This window comes from Aegilops tauschii, chromosome 5 (genome assembly GCF_002575655.3).
Source record: "Aegilops tauschii subsp. strangulata cultivar AL8/78 chromosome 5, Aet v6.0, whole genome shotgun sequence".
In the NCBI taxonomy this organism is placed as follows: Eukaryota; Viridiplantae; Streptophyta; class Magnoliopsida; order Poales; family Poaceae; genus Aegilops; species Aegilops tauschii.
Genome location: NC_053039.3, coordinates 237,995,363 through 238,009,128, shown reverse-complemented (window position 1 = coordinate 238,009,128; position 13,766 = coordinate 237,995,363).

Below are 13,766 nucleotides of genomic sequence, written 5' to 3'. Positions count from 1 at the left end.
TCGTTGATGGGGTGCGAGTGCCGCTTACTTAGCCTCCCTAACAACTATTTGAGGACTCTATTTTATTTAAAAACTTTTAGATCTAAGTATTTTTTATTAAAACAACAAGCAAAATGAAAATAAAATGACATTCTAAGAATAGCACAACTCATGTGGAGAAGCAAAAACTTAGGCTCAATCGATACTAATCGATAATTGTTGAAGAGGAAAGGTGGGATGCCTATCGGGGCATCCCCAATCTTAGATGCTTGAGACTTCTTGAAATATTATCTTGGGGTGCCTTGGGCATCCCCAAGCTTGAGCTTTTGTGTCTCCTTAATTCTTCTCATATCACGGTTTTCCTAAATCTCAAAAGCTTCATCCACACAAAACTCAACAAGAACTCGTGAGATAAGTTAGTATAAACCAATGCAAAAACCTTATCATTCTCTACTATAGAAAGTCACTAAAATTATTATTCAACATTGCATACTAAATGCCTCTGCATTTTTAATACTCCTACCCTCAAATAGAATCATTAAACAAGCAAACATATGTAAACATAACAGCAATCTGCCAAAACAGTACAGTCTGTAAAGAATGCAAGAGTATCAATACTTATTCAACTCCAAAAATTATTAAAATTTACCACATTGTAGAAAAAATATCAGATCTTATTTTGCAAAAAGTTTCAACATTTTATCACATTCTGACTTTTCTAGGGAATTTTTGCAACAGCGCTAAACTTTCTGTTTTCAAACAGCAACATGTAGACTTGTAAAATAAGCATAGTAAAGGCTACCATTGCCACTTTTACTGAAATAAAGGATACAAAACATTATTCTAAATAACAGCAAGCAAATCCTAACAAAATAAAATGACGCTCCAAGTAAAACCCATATCATGTGATGAATGAAAACATAGCTCCAAGTGAGGTTACCGATAATGTTGGAGACGAAAGAGGGGATGCCTTCCGGGGCATCCCCAAGCTTAGTTGCTTGGATCTTCCTTGAATATTACCTTGGGGTGCCTTGTGCATCCCCAAGCTTAGGGTCTTGTCACTCCTTATTCTCCTCATATCGACATCTCACCCAAAACTTGAAAACTTCAATCACACAAAACTTAACGGAACTTTGTGAGATAGGTTAGTATGATAAAGAGCAAACCATTTCACTTCTGGTACTGTCAAAGACAAGATTCATAATTGTTCCCACACAATGCCTACGGTACCTCATCATTTCCACAATTTATATTGAGCAATGTAAGCTATAGAAACTATAAAACAAGCAAACTATGCATTGAAAACAAAATGTGTCAAAAATAGAACAGTCTGTAGTAATCTATACTCCAAAAATTCTGAAAAATTAGGAAAACCTGGGCAATTTGTCTATTAATCTTCTGCAGAAAGAATCAGCATTTTATCACGCTTCTGTTAAAAATGAGAAATATTTTCCTTAGCACAAAAGTTTATATTTTTCAGCAAGATCAAATCAACTATCACCATAGACCATCGCAAAGGTCTTACTTGTCACTTTATTGAAACAAAAGCAGTAAAACATGATTACTACAGTATCCTAATCATGTGAACACACAAAAACAGTAGGGGTAAATGTTGGGTTGTCTCCCAACAAGCGCTTTTCTTTAATGCCTTTTATCTAGGCATGATAATTTCAATGATGCTCACATAAAAGATAAGAATTGAAACATAAAGAGAGCATCATGAAACACATGGCAAGCAAATTTAAGCCTAACCCACTTCCTATGCATAGGGATTTTGTGACCAAACAACTTATAGGAATAAGAATCAACTAGCATAGGAAGGCAAAACAAGCATAACTTCAAAACTTTCATCACATAGAGAGGAAACTTGATATTATTGCATTTCCTACAAGCATAAGTTCCTCCCTCATAATATTTTTCAGTAGAATCATGAATGAATTCAACAATATAACTATCACATAAAGCATTATTTTCATGACCCACAAGCATAGAAATTTTACTACTCTCCACATAAGCAAATTTATTCTCATGAATAGTAGTGGGAGCAAACTCAACAAAGTAACTATCATGGGATTGAAAATTAAAGTCGATGAAAAGTTTCATGGTTATCATTATTCTTTATAGCATACATGTCATCACCATAATCATCATAGATAGCAACTTTGTTCTCATAATAATCAATTGAAACCTCTTCCGAAATAGCGGATTCGTCACTAAATAAAGTCATGACCTCTCCAAATCCACTTCCATAATTATTACAATAAGATTCAACACTCTCCAAAATAGTGGGATCATTAGTACCTAGAGTGGACACTCTTCCAAACCCACTTTCATCAATATAATCATCATAAATAGGAGGCATGCTTTCATCATAATAAATTTTCTCATCAAAACTTGGGGGAGTAAAAATATCATCTTCATCAAATATAACATCCCCAAGCCTGTAACTTTGCATATCATTAGCATCATGGGTATTCAAAGAATTCATTCTAACAACATTGCAATCATGCTCATAATTTATACCAAACATTCTATTCAATTCTTCTTCAATCAGTTGAGCACAATTTTCCGATCCATCATTTTCAAGAAAGATATTATAAAGATGATCAATAATATGATGCAACCTCAATTCCATTTTTTTGTAGTTTTCTTTTATAAACCAAACTAGTGATAAAACAAGAAACTAAAATATTTGATTGCAAGATCTAAAGATATACCTTCATGCACTCACCTCCCCGGCAACGGCGCTAGAAAAGAGCTTGATGTCTACTACGCAACTTTATTCTTGTAGACTCGTGTTGGGCCTCCAAGCGTAGAGTTTTGTAGGACAGTAGCAATTTTCCGTCAAGTGGATGACCTAAGGTTTATCTGTCTGTGGGAGATGTAGGATGAAGATGGTCTCTCTCAAACAACCCTGCAACCAAATACAAGAAATCCCTTGTGTCCCCAACACACCCAATACAATGGCAAATTGTATAGGTGCACTAGTTCGGCGAAGAGATGGTGATAAAAGTGTAATATTGATGGTAGAAATATATTTTTATAATCTGAATAAATAAAAACAGCAAGGTAGCAAATAGTAAACGGGCACAAAAACGGTATTGCAATGCTTGAAAATGAGGCCTAGGGTCCGTACTTTCGCTAGTGCAATCTCTCAATAGTGCTAATATAATTGGGTCATATAACCACACCTCAAAGTGCGATGAAGAAATCACTCCAAAGTTCCTATCTAGCGGAGAACATAAGACGGAATTGTTTGTAGGGTACGAAACCACCTCAAAGCTATTCTTTCCGATCAATCTATCCTAGAGTTCGTACTAAAATAACACCAAGCTATTCTTTCCGATCGATCTAACCAAGAGTTCGTACTAAAATAACACCAAAGCAAATTCAGATTCGTAATATTCAATCCAACACAAAGAACTTCAAAGAGTGTCCCAAGATTTCTACCGGAGAAACAAAGACAAGAACGTGCATCAACCCGTATGCATAGATTACCCCAATGTCACCTCCGGAATCCGCGAGTTGAGTGCCAAGACATATATCAAGTGAATCAATACGATGCCCCATTGTCACCATGAGTATTCAATTGCAAGACATATATCAAGTGTTCTCAAATCCATAAAAGTATTCAATCCGATAACAACGAAATCTCAAAGGGAAAACTCAATTCATCACAACAAGATAGAGAGGGGAAAACACCATATGATCCGACTATATTAACAAAGCCCGCGATACATCAAGATCGTGACATCTCAAGAACACGAGATAGAGAGAGAGATTAAACACATAGCTACTGGTACAAACCCTCAGCCTCCGCGATACATCAAGATCGTGACATCTCAAGAACACGGGAGAGAGAGAGAGATTAAACACATAGCTACTGGTACAATGTAGCGACCCGACCTCAAATGCTCAAGTCTCTGTGCTTCAGTGTCATCCCTGGATCGGTAATGCTGACACACATAGTACTCGAAGGATTTATAACAGAGTAGCAATCACACACTTATTACATTGAATGTCTCAAAAGAGAACTTATTACAATAAATATGGCATAAGGCCATCTAATACGATAACAGCGGAAGGCTTGGAAGATAAAGTGAGTCCATCAACTCCAACGGCATAGCTGAGCTGCACGGCAAAGGCCTAACGGACGTTACTCCTCGTCTGAAAAGTCTGCAACATAATACGTTGCAGCCCGAAAACGGGTCAGCACATGGAATATGCTGGCAATATAACAAAGTAGAGCAAGAACAGAATAATGCTATCACTACATGCATATTTGGCTGGTGGAAAGCTCTATGGTTATAGTTTTGCGAAAAGCCAATTTTTTCCTACAACAACGGAATGAGTTTTATTTTAACTATCACGGTAGTTGAAACATCATTGAGAAGGTTCCTCCAACTCAATCCCAATTAAATTAATTATCAACCCAACATATTAAATTAGAGTGATGAGATACATATGATAATCCAAGTACTAGATACTCAAGATGTCCATAACCGGGGACACGGCTAACCATGATTAGATTGTACACTCTGTAGAGGTTTGCGCACTTTTCCCCACAAGACTCGATCGCCTCCGTTGGATTTCTCGCACTACATGGTGTTTGAGAAACGGATGACCGAGACACAGTCTTTCAGAAGCATTAACTCTAACCCCGGGTAGACAGTACCAACCTACATCCCTCTACATCTGCTAGCCTACCACTGGAAGAGGTCATGCAACTTACTTAACTATGCTAGAGCCCATAATAGCTTGTGGCTGCACACGGAAGTTTCTAGCATGAAATATCTCAGTTCCCTTTGAGCCTGGGTGGCGGACCTTAGGATTATCACACGGGTACTCCGGGATATCCTAGGACAACACTGGATTCTCCAGGTGCCCGACAAGCAATCCACCCAGATGTGTATTAAAGTTGCCACCTTAAGTTGAACCGTTAATTAACAAGCTCACATCTGTCATGGATTCACTCACCCAAACCACGTCTACGAGCATAGCATAGCAATATAAGCATTACGTAGAAGTAACTCCCAAGGGTTTTATAATAACAGGACAATAGGTGCTACCTCATCAACTACTTCCCAATACCCACATGTTAATCACCTCCTAATCATGCAATGTTTGAGGATTGGAGCTAATGCATAAAAACTGGGTATGAAAAGAGTATGATCAATGTGTTACTTGCCTTGCTGACGATCCGCAAAACCTAGGGACTCGTAGTAGCACGCTTCGCACTCCGGGAATTCAATCGCAAACAAACAATAGCATACATAAGCAATCAAGCAAAGATGCACGGGTAAAACTCAAATAAGAAGAATTGACCAGAAAGTTCAACTTAAGAACTCCGGTTTGCAAAAAGAATCAAATCAAACGGAGCAACGAAACTCAAACTGCGAAAGAAACAAGATTCATTTACTAATCTGGACTAAAGTCAAATTTTACAGTACCAAAATCTTGTTCAAGTTGGTTAAACAGAAAGAGGGCTTCGAGACGAAGATCTAGGCGCTTGAATCGCCTGATTCCGATAAACGAGCGAAAAGATAAACTAAAACGAAAATCGGATCAGAAATCTTGATCGAAAATAATCGCGAAAAACCCGAGAAAAAGAAAATCTGACGAACAGGCGAACGAACGAACATTCGTTGTCTGTGACTAACGAGCGAAAACCGTTCGTTAAAACGAACGTACGGACGAACGTCCGCTAAATACTCTAAACCGAGAAAACCAACGAACCGATCTAAAAAACGTAACTAGGGTTTTTTTTAAACCGACGGTTTTTACCTAAACCGAAAAAAACGAACGGCGAGATCTGCGAACTCCGGCGCGGCTCCAGCGGCTTCCGGCGAGCGGGCGGCGGCGTGGGCGAAGGCGGGGTGCGGCAAGGGGCGGCGGAGGGCGGCTCGGCGGCAGCGGCTGCGGGCGCTGCTGCTGCGGCTGCGGCTTGGGTGGCGATGTGGGGCGGCGGCGGCGGGTATTTAAGAGGGGGAGGGGGCGGGGTCGGCTTGTGGGAGGGGCAGCCCGAGGCGGCGGCGGTCTCCTGGAGTCCGGTGCGGGCACGGGGCGCGCGAGGGAGGCGGTGGCGCGGGGTTGGGCCGGCCGGCTCGGCTGGGCTTCGGCCCAGTCGGGCGCTGATTTTTTTTAAATAATGTTCCTCCGAAAATAAATCCTAAAAAAATAAATAAAAATCTAAAAATGCCAAAACAAAATTTCAATACCTAAATAAAATATTTAGAACAAGATGAACATTTTCTTGGCCCTAAAATGCAATTTTGAAAACGTGCAATTTTTCTAGTGCAAATAAAATTGCAATAAAATCCAAATAAAACATTTATTTGATTTTAATATTTTTCCTCCAATATTTCATTTATTTTGGAGAAGTCATATTATCTCCTCTCATATATTTTAATATGAAATATTTTTAGAGAGAAAATAATTAAAATAAATAATCCTCGTTTCAATATTTGATAAAATTCAAATATGAAAACAGTGAAATCCCCAACTCTCTCCGAGGGTCCTTGAGTTGCTTAGAATTTCGAGGATCGCGAAAGAAATGCAAATAAAATATGTTGTGCATGATTGACCTATGTATAACACTCCAAATTGAAAATTTGGGATGTTACATACAAACCCTCAGCCCCCGAGGGTGGACTACTCCCTCCTCATCGTGGTGGCCGCCGGGATGATGAAGATGGCCACCGAAGATGATTCCTCCCTCCGGCAGGGTGCCGGAACAGGTCTAGATTGGTTTCTCGTGGCTACAGAGCCTTGCGGCGGCGGAACTTCTGATCTAGGTTAACCCCCAGGGTTTCTGGAATTTTTGGGAATTTATAGGGTAAATAGGGGGTGCGGGAGGCCCCAGGCGCGCCCTGGTGGTTGTGCCCACCTCGGTGGCCTCCCGCACCCCCTCTTTACACTATAAATTCCCAAAAATTCTAGAAACCCTGGGGGTTGACCTACATCAGAAGTTCCGCCGTTGTGCCCCCTTCGGGGCACCCCCAGGTGCTTCTCTAGCCCATCCTGGGTGTTCTGGTCGAAATCTCCAAAAAGTTTCGCGGTGTTTGGACTCCGTTTGATATTGATTTCCTGCGATGTAAAAAACAAGCAAAAAACAGCAACTGGCACTGGGCACTGGGTCAATAGGTTAGTCCCAAAAAATGATATAAAGTTGCTATAAAATAATTGTAAAACATCCAAGAATGATAAAATAACAGCATGAATACTTCATAAATTATAGATACGTTGGAGACGTATCATATACTCACCGCAAACCCGTAGATATACAGGGGGGTTGCGGTATGGTAGAGACGCTCTAGCGCAGAAAACTTCACACGGAATCCACACCGTAGCACTCTAGTAGCAGCGAAAAGAGAAAAATTCACTACAGGGCCTATTACTTGCGTTGGTGCCCAGTTTAGTCCCTGTGATTACAAATACACGAAATACAGTCACCAAACTTGCACTTTGCGATTATCTACGGTCCATTATACGGTTTTGTGTACGTATGTGCTGAGCTGGCGCTAGTCAACCGCTGCCAAGTGTGCATTGACTGCCACATGTGCCCAGCTCACTAGAATACGCATGCACGTAGGGTTTTTTTTGCAAAACTGCCAGAACAAAAGATCTGCCCCCCACCCACCTGGTCGCACACCTGGTCGGACCGAGCCGCACCTGCTCCAACCGAGCCCACCCGCTGCCCTCTCCGAACCCTACCTCGCAAACTCCATTGTCGCCGCCGCCCTCCGCCACGTCGCCACCGCCGCCCTCTCTCCGTTGCTGCAACCATTGTCGTCGCCCTCTCTCCTCATGTCATCTTCGAGCTCTATTCGATCTGGGCTACGTGGCTGCTCCGCTGTAATTCCATTGATCCCGTGCCCGGATTGTGGCGAGCAGGTCAAGTTCTACCGCTCTGGCACCGACGAGAACGAGGGGTGGGTCTTATACAGGTGCACCAAACACCAGGTCAAGTTCCTCTGCCTTCTATTGGTTGGTGATCTATACATGCTCCATATTGCTTCACTGGTTCTGCATCAGATTGATCTATAAGACTTCATAAGGGTTTTGGGTCAGATTAGGGTACTGCAATTGGTTGGTGCTCCGTGATTTATGGTGGATGCTGCTGAATATGATGTGTTTACTCTGTTTTATAGTTAACTGAATATGCCCTAATAGTTAATTGAACTTTATAGTTAACTGAACTTTTTCAGTTAACTGAATATGCTGTGTTTCCTCTGTTTTATAGATCACCTGTGATTTCTGGCGTTGGGAGCTTGAATTTGTGCAGCATCTTGTTGAACATAGGGTTCTTTTTGGTGATGTTGTTGTGGATGCAATAGGAGTGGCTGGGGATAAAAGGGAGAAGCTTGAGAGGAAGAGGACTGAAGCAATGAACACAAGAAGCATAGCTGGAAGGGGCATGGCTGGGAGAGGTGCTGGCAGAGTTGATTTTGGGTCTTTTGGCACCCCTAGTGAGAAGAACTTTGCTACCGAGTAGCAAGTTGTTATGTTGCTTAGATTAGGTAGAGAAATCCTAGTGTTGTTGAAGCTGGTGATGCCTGCTGTTATGGTGCTTTGTGTGTTGTGTTTCATAGTAGTTATGAAGAAGTGAGATGTAGTGAAATTAGTGAGCACACTAAGTAGATTAAGTAATATGATAATGGTTGTATGCATGCTTTGTTTTGGGTTTGGATGCATGCTTTGATGGTTGTAATGGTTGCATTCTGTGATGGTTGTAATGGATAACTGATCAAGTAATATGAAGACTGGAGTTATGTACCAATGTTGTTATGTTATCTTGGAATGTTGAATATTGATACGTCTCCAACGTATCTACTTTTCCAAACACTTTTGCCCTTGTTTTGGACTTTAACTTGCATGATTTGAATGGAACTAACCCGGACTGACGTTGTTTTCAGCAGAACTGCCATGGTGTTATTTTTGTGCAGAAATAAAAGTTCTTGGAATGACCAGAAAATTCACGGAGACACGTTTTGGAATTAATAAAAAATACTAGTGAAAGAATCAGCATCAGGGGGTCCACACCCTGTCCATGAGGGTGCAGGGCCCCCCTGGGATGCGCCCCCTGCCTCGTGGGCCCCCTGGGACTCCACCGACCTCAACTCCAACTCCATATATTCACGTTAGGGGAGAAAAAGTCAGAGAGAAGGATTCATCGCGTTTTACGATACAGAGCCGCTGCCAAGCCCTAATCTTCCTCGGGTGGGCTAATCTGGAGTCCGTTCGGGGTTCCGGAAAGGGGAATATGGTGTCGTCGTTATCATCAACCATCCTCCATCACCAATTTCATGATGCTCACCGTCGTGCATGAGTAATCTCATCGTAGGCTTGCTGGACGGTGATGTGTTGGATGAGATTTACCATGTAATCGAGTTAGTTTTGTTAGGGTTTGATCCCTAGTATCCATTATGTTCTAAGATTGATGTTGCTATGACTTTGCTATGCTTAATGCTTGTCACTAGGGCCCGAGTGCCATGATTTCAGATCTGAACCTATTATGTTTTCATGAATATATGTGAGTTCTTGATCCTATCTTGAAAGTCAATAGTCACCTACTATGTGTTATGATTTGGCAACCCCGAAGTGACAATAATCGGGACCACTCCCGGTGATGACCATAGTTTGAGGAGTTCATGTATTCACTAAGTGTTAATGCTTTGGTCCGGTACTCTATTAAAAGGAGGCCTTAATACCCTTAGTTTCCAATAGGACCCCGCTGCCAGGGGAGGGTAGGACAAAAGATGTCATGCAAGTTCTTTTCCATAAGCACGTATGACTATATTCGGAATACATGCCTACATTACATTGATGAACTGGAGCTAGTTCTATGTCACCCTATGTTATAACTGTTGCATGAGGAATCGCATCCGACATAATTATCCATCATTGATCCATTGCCTACGATTTTTTCATATATTGATCTTTGCTTAGTTACTTTTCCGTTGCCACTGTTACGATTGCTACAAAAACTGTGACTGTTACTTTGGCCACCGTTACTGTTACTTCCATACTACTTTGCTACTAAATACTTTGTTGCAGATATTAAGTCTTTCAGGTGTGGTTGAATTGACAAATCAATTGCTAATACTTGAGAATATTCTTTGGCTCCCCTTGAGTCGAATCAATAATTTTGGGTTCAATACTCTGCCCACAAAAACTGTCGCGATCCCCTATACTTGTGGGTTATCAAGACTATTTTCTGGCGCCGTTGCCGGGGAGCATAGCTCTATTCTTTGAGTCACTTTGTCGGTGTACAAAAGTAGGGGTCGTATTTTATACCCCTTTACTTGTGCACGGGCAGTTAGAGCCGCGCCTGCGGCCACAGATAGCGGGGCAGAGGAAGGGAGCAAAGCCACAAGACAACCAGAGCAACGCCAAGCCAGGGACACGGAGAGCAGAAGGGCGAGGTGAACTCCCCCGGCAAGGGCCTTGCCGGGGCAGCCTCCATAGCCCCGGCAAGAACCTTGCCGAGGCAACTTGCCCAACGCCAGCAGGGCTGCCACCCTTGAGCCTAAGAGTTCCGACGCCCTCAACCACATTGGAACCAAAGCTCGGGAGGCGCCTCCGTTGTGGCATGCAGATCTTTGTGAAGACCAAGAACATACAAGACTAGATGAGAATCAGAAGACGGAGATCCCCGGCAAGATCCTTGCTGAGGATACCCACGAGAAACCCCCAGCAAGACCCTTGTCGGGGACGCCCACGACGCCGCGGCAAGACCCTTGCCGGGGCCCCGGCAAGACTCTTGCCGAAGACATCCGCAGGGCCACAGCCAAGCCCCCACCAGCCAAGACTCCACCGCCGTTTCCACACAGCTGCCAGCCCACCAACTAGGCGAGCACCTGCATGGCGACGTGCGGCCTCCAGGCCAACTCAGCAGGCACCTGCGTGGTGGCATGCAGACCATCGTGAAGACTCTGCCACCGCACCAACTCAGCAGCCAGCCAGCTAGCGTGGCACTACATGCCTCGTCAGCTCGGACGCGCGTCGAAGCCAGGCGAGGCGGCGACAGCTGGGACGAGCTTCCTTGCCGTCCCCGATAAAGCAAGAAGGGCACGTCGGAACACATTAAATGCGTTTGTCCTATGGTGCCAGGAGATAGACTCGACTACTGTACAACTTTCCACCTCCTGTCTGCCATTGTGGCAGCCCCTTTGGACTATAAAAGGAGGCCGCGGCGTACTGAGGAAGGATTCGGACTTTTTAGACCCTGCACGCTTTGTAGCTAGTCCAAGAACACCATATAAACATAAACCAGCAGGAGTAGGGTGAGGGAGTCCTGGATTAAGGGGTCCTCGGGCGTCTGGGCTCTTAGCCATGGGCCGGACTGATGAGTTGTCAAGATACGAAGACCGAAGACTGCACCCGTGTCCGAATGGGACTCTCCTTGGTGTGGAAGGCAAGCTTGGCGACCAAATATGTAGATTCATTTCCTTTGTAACCGACCTTGTGTTACCCTAGATCCTCCCGATGCCTATATAAACTGGAGGACTTAGTCCAGAAACAGAGATACTCATTACCATAGTCATACAGGCTAGACTTCTAGGGTTTAGCCACTACGATCTCGTGGTAGATCAACTCTTGTAATACTCATATTCATCAAGATCAATCAAGCAGGAAGTAGGGTATTACCTCCATAGAGAGGGCCCGAACCTAGGTAAACATCGTGTCCCTTCTCTCCTGTTACCATCGACCTTAGACGCACAGTTCGGGACCCCCTACCCGAGATCCGCCAGTTTTGACACCGACATTGGTGCTTTCATTGAGAGTTCCACTGTGCCGTCGATGACAGGGTCGATGACTCGCCTCGTCCTTAAAGAAAATATCACCACCGGAGGAGAATTGGCCCCAGGCCAAACCCTCCAGCTGGGCGGCTTCACTATGACCGCCCGTTCGGCCATTAAGCCGATGATGACCTCTCAGGCCATCGAAAATCCCCTTCATATCGACCCCAAACACTCCAAGCAGATGGATCCGGCAGAGTTTTCGTCTTTAAACGAGCTCCTTGATCGCATCGCCGCCCTGGGAATCGCCACCGATTACGATCGGATCGGGCTTAAACCCGACCAAAGAGAAATAAAATCTCCACCGGTCACCCACCAGATAGCGGTAGTCGAGGAGCAAGACGGCAAATCTTCCCCTATACTAAAGACGGACTATGTTCGGGTCGCTCACCCTGCAGAGCCGGATACCCACCAGCGAAAGGACGTGATCAACCTTCCGAACATAGAATCGGATGGCGGGCATAAGCAATTCGAAGATACTCCGGAGTCCGGACTGTTACGTCTGGAAAATCTTCAGGCTCCGGATCATCGATCGGGTCAGGGTCCGGATTCGATTCCACCCACCCACCCAAACGTAAGCGCTCTCATGAGCATAAAACAGCAGTCTCAGGAAATGGTCCATCACTTCTGGGCCAGATTCCTCCTTGTCAAGAACAAGGTCAAAGATTGCCGCGACGAGGACGTGATATCCGCGTTCTGCAACAATTGCACGGACGAAGGAATCCTCAACGCCATTAATCGCCTTCGTATACTACACTTCGCGGACTTGGCAACTATCATACAGAAGTACAGCACAATGGAAAATGCCTGGAAAGATCAGGCAGCTTGTTGGGAGCCATCGATCCCAACTCGACCGCTCGTCCAGGCGAAAAGGGCGCATCCTCGTGACACGCCCAGTCAAATATCCAAGAAATATAAGTCCATTACGGGGCGCGGAACCGTTCTGGAAGGATGGCTCGATGGGCCATGCAAAATACACGCAACGCCGGACACCATACTGATGTCTACTACACAACCTTCTTCTTGTAGACGTTGTTGGGCCTCCAAGTGCAGAGGTTTGTAGGACAGTAGCAAATTTCCCTCAAGTGGATGACCTAAGGTTTATCAATCCGTGGGAGGCGTAGGATGAAGATGGTCTCTCTCGAGCAACCCTGCAACCAAATAACAAAGAGTCTCTTGTGTCCCCAACACACCCAATACAATGGTAAATTGTATAGGTGCACTAGTTCGGCGAAGAGATGGTGATACAAGTGCAATATGGATGGTAGATATAGGTATTTGCAATCTGAAAATATAAAAACAGCAAGGTAACTAATGATAAAAGTGAGCGTAAACGGTATTGCAATGCTAGGAAACAAGGCCTAGGGTTCATACTTTCACTAGTGCAAGTTCTCTCAACAATAATAACATAATTGGATCATATAACTATCCCTCAACATGCAACAAAGAGTCACTCAAAAGTCACTAATAGCGGAGAACAAATGAAGAGATTATGGTAGGGTATGAAACCACCTCAAAGTTATTCTTTCCAATCAATTCGTTGGGCTATTCCTATAAGTGTCACAAACAGCCCTAGAGTTCGTACTAGAATAACACCTTAAGACACACATCAACCAAAACCCTAATGTCACCTAGATACTCCAATGTCACCTCAAGTATCCGTGGGTATGATTATAAGATATGCATCACACAATCTCAAATTCATCTATTCAACCAACACATAGAACCTCAAAGAGTGCCCCAAAGTTTCTACCGGAGAATCAAGACGAAAACGTGTTCCAACCCCTATGCATAGGTTCATGGGTGGAACCCGCAAGTTGATCACCAAAACATACATCAAATGAGTCACGTGATATCCCATTGTCACCACAGATACGCACGGCAAGACATACATCAAGTGTTCTCAAATCCTTAAAGACTCAATCTGATAAGATAACTTCAAAGGGAAAACTCAATCCATTACAAGAGAGTAGAGGGGGAGAAACA